Raw genomic sequence first — 11845 nt, 5'->3', positions numbered from 1 at the left:
TTTTTTTCTGGCTTGTGTGTGTGTGTGTGTGTGTGTGTGTGTGTGTGTGTGTGTGTGTGTGTGTGTGTGTGTGTGTGTGTTTTGCAGCCTGTATACTGCTCTGTTGAACGTGGTGTATGCTCACATCTAAAGGAGTGTTCTGAATAGCTCTAACAAAATTATGAAATTGTCAGACCCTGGCTCAACAGGCGTTGACCGCTACATAAACAGTGGCTCCCCTGATGGGATTTTTGAACCCACAACCCCCAATGTTCATATATTTTTTGTGTGTCACACTGATAATTGAGTTAATACCACATATGAGGTTGATGTTTAATCTCTCTGCTGGTAATATACTGCGAACTAGGTCACTGAAGTTCTTATACAAGCTGTTTTCTTTTGATGAAGTAGACATGAAGGTTTGCTGTAATTGCACCATGTTGTAGCAAAAAAATAAAAAGACTCATATATATATATATATATATATATATATATATATATATACTGTATATGGCAGAATCATTTTCAAATCGAAATTGCAATTTGAACCGCCATGATGTGCAATCACAAACTCTGCGATTTAGAATACGTTATGCAGCGCATCTGACCCAGAGTTTATATTTTGCTGTCCACCTAGTGAGGCTCACCAATCAGGAGTGTCCCAATGCAACAACATACGCGTGAAACCAAAGGAAACGCTGGACAATTTAGTCCCGGAGGAAAGACGCACTTCGGTGATATACAGGAGAATTTGGGGTTTGAGCCGACAGATGTGCAACAAAATAAGTTATTGTGCAAAGCATGTCGTGGAACAGTCGCAACACCACCGACCCAGCACTTGAAAAAGCACCACGGGCACCGTCTGTGTAATATCACAAATCAAATCGCAATATCTGTCAGAAAAATCGCAACTAGAAACTTTCCCAAAATCCTTCAGCCGTACTCATATACCTGAATATCTGCAGAAAAAATGAGAAGTGCCTGAAGAAGGGTTAAACTCAAACAGCTGAATCTAGATTTATTTTTCTCTTCACTGAGACAAACATTTACTCTTCCTTTTTTTATGCCTCTGGAAGGACTTACGAATGATCCATAAAATGTTTATTCCTCCCTGCAGCATATCCACCAAAAGATTCTTCATGGTACGTTGACTTTGTGTTTACTACATCATATCAGACTGTCCTCTGCATCAGCCTTTGGAGCCTCTGTCACATTTGAATGCACAAAGACTCAGTGCCATCAACAGTTTCCTGTGCCTGAAGTTGAATGTGCATTAAAATTTTTATCGTACAGTTTTTTTTGTTCGAGCGACATGAAGTGAATTTAGTTGCATTCCTGAACACGAACACACTTCCCCCAAGTAATTTGTAAGAAGTTTGTACAGCTAAGATGGTGTTGCAAATCCTTAATTGAACATTTGTACATATAGGAAAACTCAAAGAAAAACTAAGTTTGGTTTATGCATGAAAATGTTCTTGTGTCAGGCAGAAGTATTCATATTTATTACAAACACTGGTGTGTATAGTTATTCCTGTCAAATACAACATGAATTTAGTAGTAAGAAGATAGAGAGATGGAAACTGTATAGCTGTAGAGCTGGTGAGAGAGGGGAAGGGAAACTAAAAGAAGTATCCCGGGAGAGGGGTTGTCATGGTCATCGCTCAAGGTCAGTGCATTGCAATCTGCAGTTTCCAGGTGTCAAGCCGGTGTGGCGAAGCAAAGAGCAGGGGACTAACTGTAAGTACTCTGTGGGTAAATTACTACTCCAGGCAGCAGTTACCAAGATTTAAATGCTGCCTTTAAGGGCCTCTATCAAGTTGTCAATGTGCGAAATAGCCCTTTTTCTTCAATAACTGCAAACTATGATGATTGTTATACTGATGGAGTAGAATAAAGCAGCCATTGCATTGCACCCGTCCAAGGACACTGTGGTTCGCAGGACTGTGAAACAGAGTCCAAGATTTCTTTACAGATGTGTGTTATTCAAGTAGATTTCCAATAGAGCCACATTTGTCTTTAGTTTAACTAGCATACCAATTAGGGAGCGGCGGGAGCAACGGGAGATAAAACATATGACACCATACGGGGATCCGTGAAACGCATTCGTCTCGCTTCAAACCCAACTTGACTTTCAGAATATTGCACTCTCTTTGTAAGCTAAAACCTCTCAATCCGCCAATAATGAGAAGTCTCTCCACTCTGGGTGTGGAGTTGCTGACACAAAGCTTCAGAGTGATACATGGCTTAAGAGTGTGTGACTAACAGAAATGGAGGGATAATCCCTCTCACTGCTTGGGTCTGCAACTGGCCGGCTTTTGGAAAAGGGGGGAGAGAGAGAGGCTGATACCGACGCCTTTCATCGCCGAAGATAGACCAAGAGAGGAGGGAGTAAGAAAGGAGGAGAGGGCAAAGGAAAGATGAATTTGACTTCTTTTTTTTTTTAAATACATGAAACACAATCCCTGGCAGCCAGTCCATATTGTAATCACCATGGTAACGACAAGGACGAAAATGGCTAGGGTTTGCCACACGGCAAGAACCGTGCTTCACGTATGAGCAAGGTGCTGATCAGAGAAAAACTTGGTGATAATGCAGGGAAAAACAAATCCTCCTGAGGCAGCAACATGGAGACTATCATGGGAGCAGCTGTTTATTGTGTGGGTATTAAATGCAACAATGTAATATATAGATATTGTATTGACACAGCAGTCATGACTCTAGCTGGTGCCAATGATCCCACGCTGATTTACTTTGACTAGTTTTTCTTGATGTTTGAATTTCAACATTCATCGAATAATTGAGTGAATCTATTTAACATTGCTCCTAATGATTCATTAATCAACATTTTTATATATTTACCGTGGCTCTAATGCTTAGGTCTGATATGAGGGGAGTTGTAATTATAGGTGGAAAGGGGCACATCTCTGCAAATATCCATAAAGAAAACATTTTAATAATAATATAGTTTCATTAAAGGTACTTTTCACCACTTTCTGGTCAGCTGCCTGTTTGTGTTGCTGTTTAGCTCCAACAGTGTCTTAACCCCTCCATTATAGGAACATGTTTTCACAAGCAATGTGGAATAAACTGCTGTATGGAGCACAATAATCTTAAAAATTGAGTTCTGACTATGTTGGTTAGCTTTCAATATCAGCAATTTTGAACATTTACTTATATATAATTGTAGATATTTAAACATAATACGTGCTCAATTTTTTTTAACTACATTGTTATGTGCCATTTCTGTACAGGACAATTACTTGCTATGGTAATTCCGTAATTAAATAAGTAGTTCATTATGTAAGAGTTTATGTCAATACGTACAATTTAATGATTTCCTTCATTATTTTAAGGCAAAGCCTCTTAGTTTTTTAGGGTTAAAAGTGCTTTTACATTCAAACTTTTTAATCCTGGATCCAAGTTTAGCAAAGTTATTTCAGTACATACCGTTAAGTATTGACGCACAGTCGGTGATATTGTGATATAATATATTTTCGCCGTTGTGAATTGGTCACAGCTTTTGACTTTTCTTTCTCTTTAAAATAGTAGCTATTTGTGTGACAGATGGTTATTAATCTGGCTGCTGAAACACACATGCTAAATGGAATCTGTAGTTTCATAAACGCCCTGTCTGGCTCGCTCTTTCTGCTCGATGGAGCCGGTGAAGTGCCGCTTCCGGGCTGAGGAGCCCAAGCAGAACGTCTCCTGGTCCGTGGCGGTAGCTACACCTGCAGGGCAGGAATTGAGAATGTGACTGCGGGCTCGAAATTGAAGGAATGTACAGAATAGAGGAGTGAAAGTGCTCGTAAGTGTGCGAGTAGACAAAGTGGGAAAAGCTCCTTTAATCAGAGCGGCTACCAATCCCACACAGACATTTCAATAATTAAACTAAACTAAGATAATCTCACAGTGACAAAGACATTTAAAAAGGCTTCAGTTTACTTTTACACACAATTAAGCGTGTCAAAAAAAAAAAATCTATAAGTTCCTTATAACATTTGCTAATTAGACCTCGAGTCAAGTTACGGACTATGAAGAATGATAAAACAGAAGATTTCCCATCCTAACAGGAGAGAGAGTGATGGAGGTGTCAATTAAAGTGTATGCTCCCCCTAACAGTATGCAAAGGAGTCTAGTGAGGTGACATAAGTGTAAACACTGGTGCAGATGAGTGAAAAAGGGGCTTCATGGGTTGTGAACATAAGGCTGTGCATTGCCTCGACACGTTCCAGTGTTTGCACCTTAGGAGCAATCATGACGTTATTGCATATAAACAGGTTAACTTCAGCCTCCTTGCGACTTGCAGCATTGAAATTTGCTCTGCAGTCACATTTTGATGATGCCAAAATGTAAATAACTCTAGTGAAAACAGTGGCAGTGGTCATCTACTTCGTAATGAACAAGCCATTATAATAAGCAAATTAAGTGTCACTTGCCGTGGCCATCTGCCGGTGTTCCACCGTACGCGTTACATATGGTCAAAAGCAGAACAAAGGAGATGCGCCGGAGCACATGGCAGAAAAACCATGGAGGAAGGCGAGCCACACAGGTAGGGATGCATCATTTAAATGAGGAAGTGTGCCGTCAGCAACGGTCTGAAACCTCATCAATCTGAAGTTAAATAGTTTGACAGCAAGAATAACTTGATGGCATTCAAACCACTGCAAGCCACGATTCTTTAACTTTAACAAAACGACCTCCTCCTCGGTCGTTTACTCACATCTGATGAAAGTAATGTTTAGTGTTTCATATTTTTTTTACATTTTCTAAACCAGCAGCATCATTGTTCACGATAAATAAAACATTCTCATTTTGTACGCCCTGGACAGGTCGCCAGTCCATCACAGTGCTGACATTTAGAGACAGAACAAACCATTCTCGCCCACACTCACACCCACGGATAGATGTGGAGTCGCCAACTAACCCAGACTGCATGTCTTTGGACTGTGGGAGGAAGTCGCAGTACCCAGAGAAAATGCCCTCGCAGGCCGATCCGAGGCAGAACCTTGTTGCTGTGAGGCGACGGTGCGCACCACTGCACCACGGTTGAGCGGTCATGGTGTGAATGGGAAATGAACAGTGGTCTCCTGTGTGAGAGTCCTGTATTCTGTCGATCCTCCCAATCCTCCGACTTTGCCCCACTTTACATATATTCCAAGACTGCCGAGGACTTTCAAAACCAGTTGCTCCCGATTCGACGCCCCGTTAGAAAACGTTGACCTGGATGAATGAGATTCTCCACAGACTTTATAAGGCATCTCTCCTCTTTACTCTACCACTGATTCTACCATGTCCCCTTGTGTTACAGTTACTTCAGCGAAACAATAGAACATAGATGTTGGTCAGAATATGCTGCTTGCACCTAAATGGTTGAATTAAAAAAATGCTTTACCTCCACACACGCAAACAAGAAGTGAAACAAATCTGACCAAAAAAAAACGTCTTACTGTAAAAGTAACATTGTCGAATCAACCACCTGTGTTTACAATAACATGCCTTTCACTTACAAGGACCACACCTGCAAAGTTATGAATGTTAAAGTTTATTGCATATATAATGTGTAATGAGATGATGATGATGATAACGGGGAGGGTCGAGGGGTCGAAGGGGAAAAGATGAAAAGGATCAGGGTTGTGGATGAATGATATTGATCGGAGGCAAGGAGACTGAAGGGAACTGGGGTGTACTGAGTCAGAGGGGAAGGAAACTGGACAGGTGAGATTTTATGCTCTCTGAGCGGAAATGTAAGGCCGGGTCCTTGTTGCCGAACTCGGTTATAAAACTTCATTATTCACAGAGCACGTTTTCCAAATGTCAGGGTACAGATATCTACATCGCGTGAGAAAAGTAACGATGGACGAATTACATGTACCCGCTTCGCTGTCAGGCTGACAGCGGTGGTCATTTTCACAGCCGACATTTGGACTTGTGTTCCTGAAAACAATAACTACGCAGAGTCCCGGTGATTAATTTCATTATTTGCCACTGTGCTTTTCCAGCTGTGACATGTCAAAACGTCCCAAGGTGAATAGCGGGCCGTGGCGCTGCGTGCTGCCTCGCTGTCACAACTTACCGGGACACTTAAACAGAACAGAGCCTTCACTGATATCACTAGTTGAATCTGTGCTTTTTTTGCTTTTTTGCACTGACAAGTTTTCTCTTAAAAGACAAAATGCATTACTGCAGAGCGGTATTGTCCTCATTTGACTTTAAGAAAAAAAATCCATCTGCTTGACTAGTTTTTCTGAAAGCTTGGTATTGCTGAAAGTTGTCTGTACCGCTTGTGGGTGAGGAAGTACTGCAACACTTCTGGACGTGCTGGGGAACGCCAGTTAGCTGTAAGTTATCAAACGGGATGACGGGAGCGTCTCCAAACAGCAGCTGACAGTTTTGACGTAAACTTGTGCACATCACAAATTCAGCCCTGACAAACAAGTATGGGCAACTTGGCACGTCTCCATGCCTTGGAAATTAGCGGTGTCGAGCATGTACACTTCACTGCACATAGGGATTTTCGCCTATGAGTGGAATTGGTCTAATCAGCACGTTAAGTATGTGCATGATAAGGCAAAGATTCGGACATGCTGCACTTTCTGCAATTGCATTGATTTGCAAGAATTAAAATGGACATTGTCACGCTATTAAATATGTTCCTCAGCCTTTGTTTGACCTCACAGATGCATCGTACACAGGACGTATATGAAAACACAAATCACGTGCTAAATGACAGCCTTGGATACAGTAAATTACAACGAGTATCTGTGAACCTGTGTTATTGTCAAGACAAGCATCTACCGAAGTAAGTTCATCTCCCTCGGTGCCTTCAAACATCCATTCATAAATTTAAACTGTGCTTCAGTTTCCAATTTACTCACTGAGCTCCTGCCCAATGGATCACTTGTTCACTGTCTCCACTGAAGTACACTTTATACTTATGGAGGCAATCAGCGAAGCTGTAGAGAGAGAGGGGAATCAATAATATCTTTGTTCTGAAGTATCACTCCGATAACAACAGCAATCTGCAATCTCTTGTTCTAATTTTACTCTCACTGGAGAGAGAGAGAGAGAGAGAGAGAGAGAAAGAGAGAATATATTATGGAGACTAGTCCAACAGCAATTAATCATTTTGGAACCATATTAGTTTGGTCACACTGTGTATGCACACACAGCTGCATGTCCTTTTGTGAGTGTGTGAGACCTGTATATGCAGAAATTATTACGTGCACACACACACACACACACACACACACACACACACACACACACACACACAGACACAGATCCTGCAGCCAGACGAGAAGGAGTAAACTCTGAAGTACGTGGTCGGGGTGTGAATAACTGCTGGACTGTACAGGCCTCGACTCTGGTGCAGTGGTTGACATCCTCTGCAGCGCAGCACCAGATGCACCTGATGGAGCCGGTAGAACCCAAGAAAATGCATCGACCCTCCATTGACGAAACACGGTAACGTTTGAGTAACGTTTTCTGTGACACATTACTCCTCTGTAATCTCCTCGTAAAAGCCAGTAAAAGCCGACACTGCACAGCAGTCAGGTACTTCAATTCGAGCATGAATCGCGTTCATATGAATGAAATAATGATCATTTTCACAGGGGCCGACACATTGAGAACTATGGGTGGTCAAGGCGCGCCGAGCTCAACCCTGCTTTTGAAGCAAAGCCCACGCGCTCCTGATGATAAAACATTTCAATGCAAACCTTACAATTCTGTTTGATGTAACGTTGAGGAATATCACATTCATTATTACAAACATTATGCTGAAATAATGCATTTTTTAAAAATGTAAATGTATAAGTAATCCGTCCTCTACAATTCTAACCTACTTACCTTTCCTCTCATATACTCTCAACTATCATAGACAATATTATAATAATAAAATATTTAAGGCAATACAAATAAAGCTCTGTTAACCCAGGTTTTTGTAATTGTTTAGTTCTGTTGAGGATCATCGGAGGAAGCACAGTGACATCTAGTGGCCCCACAGTCTCTGATGGGGAACGGGACAAACTGGGAACAGTCATTTATGTGGGCTGCCTCTGTCTGCAGTCATACCCTTGTTTGGAATAGAACTGCAGATAGAGGTCAAGATTAGTTATGAAAAACAGGCATGAAATCAAAATTCATTTAATTACAATATTTTTTCTATGCATGCAAATGGGACTTGTGAAAGAGTTATTGTGTTATTACTTGATGGTTAGTTTTGAAAATGTTGTATTTTGTGTGTGTGTGTGTGTGTGTGTGTGTGTGTGTGTGTGTGTGTGTGTGTGTGTGTGTGTGTGTGTGTGTGTGTGTGTGTGTGTGTGTGTGTGTGTGTGTGTGTGTGTGTGTGTGTGTGTGTGTGTGTGTGTGTGTGTGTGTGTGTGTGTGTGTGTGTGTGCTGATGATTGATGAGTCTGTGTGCAGCCTCTACAACTTAATTCACCTTGAAATCACCTGAATCTGCCTACCGGCAGTCTCATTCCCTGTTGCTCCTTTATATGTGACTACGTGCGATCATAGACATGTTGTAATGTATATTGCTGCAGAAAATATGTAGAGACAAGTGGAAACAGGACTGTGCAGCTATGTGACTTGGGGTACCTTGAAAGGTCCTATATAAAAACATAATATTGATATTATTATTTCTCGTATAGCTGCCCTCTTCGCGGCGGGCCTCCTGCTTTTTCACCTCCAGTTTGCGAGTTATGTTAAAACCTTGGTGAATACTGACTTCATTGTGGGTGAAAGCTGTTCAACATGTCACATCTGTTTGCAGTGATAACAATTAGGATGTTCTCAGTTTTTATTTTTCCACAATTAAGCCTTTATTAAAAAAAGAAGCTATTTAGGTGACAACAATTATTTCAGCTTCATTAAATCCCTAGAAATAATTTCACCACAGTTTGGCTTCATAGTAGTCTCTACATATAAATAGACCAGCAAATTAAAATAGAAATGTATTGCTCAAAGATTCTCTTTTATAAACCCCATATACATTACACAACCAAACAGGAAGACACACATAGCAGTGTAAAAGACTTTTTTAAATCAAAGCGAGGACTTATATTTCTAAATATCAAGCTCTCTGTACATTTTTCTCCTGGAGCCATCGCATAATTCTTTTTTCCCCAGGAACGAATAATTTCCTCTCTCGCTAACTATATGCCTTATTGTGTCACTGCCAAATTATAGTGCCTAACAGCATCACAGCCCTTCATTATAGCACAGCATGTCAAACAAACACCATCTGTTGTAAAAACGCAAATACACAAAGGGACCATTTATCCGGCATCTTTCACAGAGTTCATCATACTAGCGGAAAACAAGAAGGTTATAAATATTTTTGCTCCAGAGATGCATCAGTTCAACTTCCTCGGCACCGTATACATGTCGTCGGATTCACAGGAAGCATTTTATTCCTTAAACTGTGACCCACTTCGAGCCATGAACTGACACAACCTCTCTTGACAGATGAAGACAAGCAGCTTATGCTTTGCCTGTGGAGAGTACAGGGAGGCACAATGGGGATAAAGTGGACCAAAAGAGACACAGGGTCGAGTGCTTTCTGCCGCAATGCAGAGCATCTAAGCGCTGCACCGACACGTGGAGGACGTTGGACGTCGCAACACATACGTGTGTGTACAGTGATTCCACCCAGTGGGGTGCCGCGGCTCACAGAGCTGAAACTGAACCACCAAACCTGTCTGAACACATACAGAGTCAGCGTCAGGGTCTTATTGTTTCTCTTTTGAACTGCAATCAATTTGGTGACTTTCTAATGTCTCAAAAAACAAAATAAAGTTCAGGACACGAGAATGAACTTTGGGTTCCACTTCAAGGAGTCAAGACTCCTGTCCGACGAGAGGACGCGCGGTGCCGGCGCACACCTGCTTTCGTCAAAACCCAGACTTCGCATGCCGTCTGCTGCACTTCCACTGCCCCCTTTCCTCTGGAATCTGATTTATTGTCCCTCCTTTCAAGGATCCGCCACCACCCTCTGTTTCCAAGCCCAACGTGCTCATCGTTTCTGACAAGGAATCTGTGCAAAATGGCCAATAAAATGTAAGGATTTATAGGCTTTTTGGATGGGGGGGGGGGGGGGGGGGGGGGGGGGGGAGTTCTCAACAAGGAATGAAACGCTCATCCAAACGGCAAACTTTTATGAAACATGTTGTGAGCGTCTGATTTTGTCACTAGAGGGGGCTCTTGCTGTCACTTACTTCCTCATTCTCAAAATACCAACAGTTTGGTGAACAGGAAAAGATAAAACAGATCAGTGTGTTATGATGTGATACTGACATTAATTTGACTTTGGACATGAAAGCAAAACAAACAAACAAGAAAATGCCAGTGGGAAAAAAAAGTAAGCTACTGTAAACGCTAGTAAGTCGACCTTGAGCTTGTCAGACACTGATAACACAATGAAGATAAACTTCGACTTTGACTTTGGTGTGACGCCTTCTTGCTGTCTTTGACTACATCAATTCATTTTAATATCCACAAAGACAAAGACCTTTTAACACCCTGAACTGGTCGTCACTTGGCAAATGTGCTGGTATTTTTTTAGAGCTGTTTGACAGCAAAATCCCACTCCAGCAGAAGAGCTGGATATTGAAATTATGTTTTTCTGCATTTCTTAATTCAGCCGAAGTTGCTCAAACTCCGAGACTCCCCCCCCAAAAAAACAACTTCAAAAATATATAAAACCACAAAACTGTTGAATTTGCATAATTTGAGGGAAGAGAACTAAAGTGCCCATAAGTGAATCGTGAAAACAAACAACAGGAAATACAATTCACAATATGTTTAAAACAGACAGTTTCCATTTCGGTAACCCTACCACATGGCACGCACACACACACACACACACACACACACACACACACACACCCTCCCTTGAGACACATTTAATGGGGATGAGCAGTGGACAGGTTAAGTGACAGACTCACGAAATCACAAAACAGGTTCTCCGGTTTGTAACTCAGCCACGACATTTATGAGTGAACCCATCATAATGGAGGCAGGTAGAGTTTCCTTGTTGTGCAAGAGCCTCTAAAAAGAAAGAAAAAGAAAAAAAACACAATGAGACCAAACGGACCTGCTGCTGGCGGCAGCAGCAGCAGCTGTGAAGAAGAACATGAGGACAAACTCCACCAGTGATATGTCCCCGTCTTTTTGATTCGCAGGCCATCTCCGTCTCATGGCTGAGAGACACCTGATCGCGTCCTTCGGTGCATTTAGCCCAGAAAGCTAATGCAGTGTGATGACAGACAGAAGAAGGTGGAGTGGCATTTCCATAGAGGCCTGCTCATAATGAAAGAGCCTATTGAATAAAGCATGATGCGGCAAGAAAGCAAAACTGAAAGATTCATATACAGTATATATATATATATATATATATATATATATATATATATATATATATATATATATATATACGTATACACACACATACATAATACTATCTCTTGTCTTCAGCAGAGCTTTCATCAATAGACAAATCAACCCATCTTTCTTTCTACTCTTATTTTACATATACGCCACTTCTACATTACTTTCATGTTTAATTGTCTTCCTCGGTACGGTAAGCCCCTTATTTATTTGACTACTATCTTTGTAGTCCAATGACTTCCTAACTACCGTCCGCAGAAGTCTGATTCCCAATTAAAAACATGCTTGTAAACACTTTTAGCCCTAAAAATCTGTTTAATCATGACTGCGGTCTTTTGTTGTAATAGACCTGCAGTCATGAGGGGCCTCTTCCGACTGAGGCTGCCCTGTGGCTTCACACCACCACTGTAACATTCCCCCCTCTGTGCTTGTTTACGTGAAGATGTATTTACCGCAGGGCTTATAGGGATGAAAA

This window comes from Scophthalmus maximus, chromosome 2 (assembly GCF_022379125.1).
Source record: "Scophthalmus maximus strain ysfricsl-2021 chromosome 2, ASM2237912v1, whole genome shotgun sequence".
NCBI classification, from domain to species: Eukaryota; Metazoa; Chordata; class Actinopteri; order Pleuronectiformes; family Scophthalmidae; genus Scophthalmus; species Scophthalmus maximus.
Note: the sequence above shows the minus strand (reverse complement) of the source record.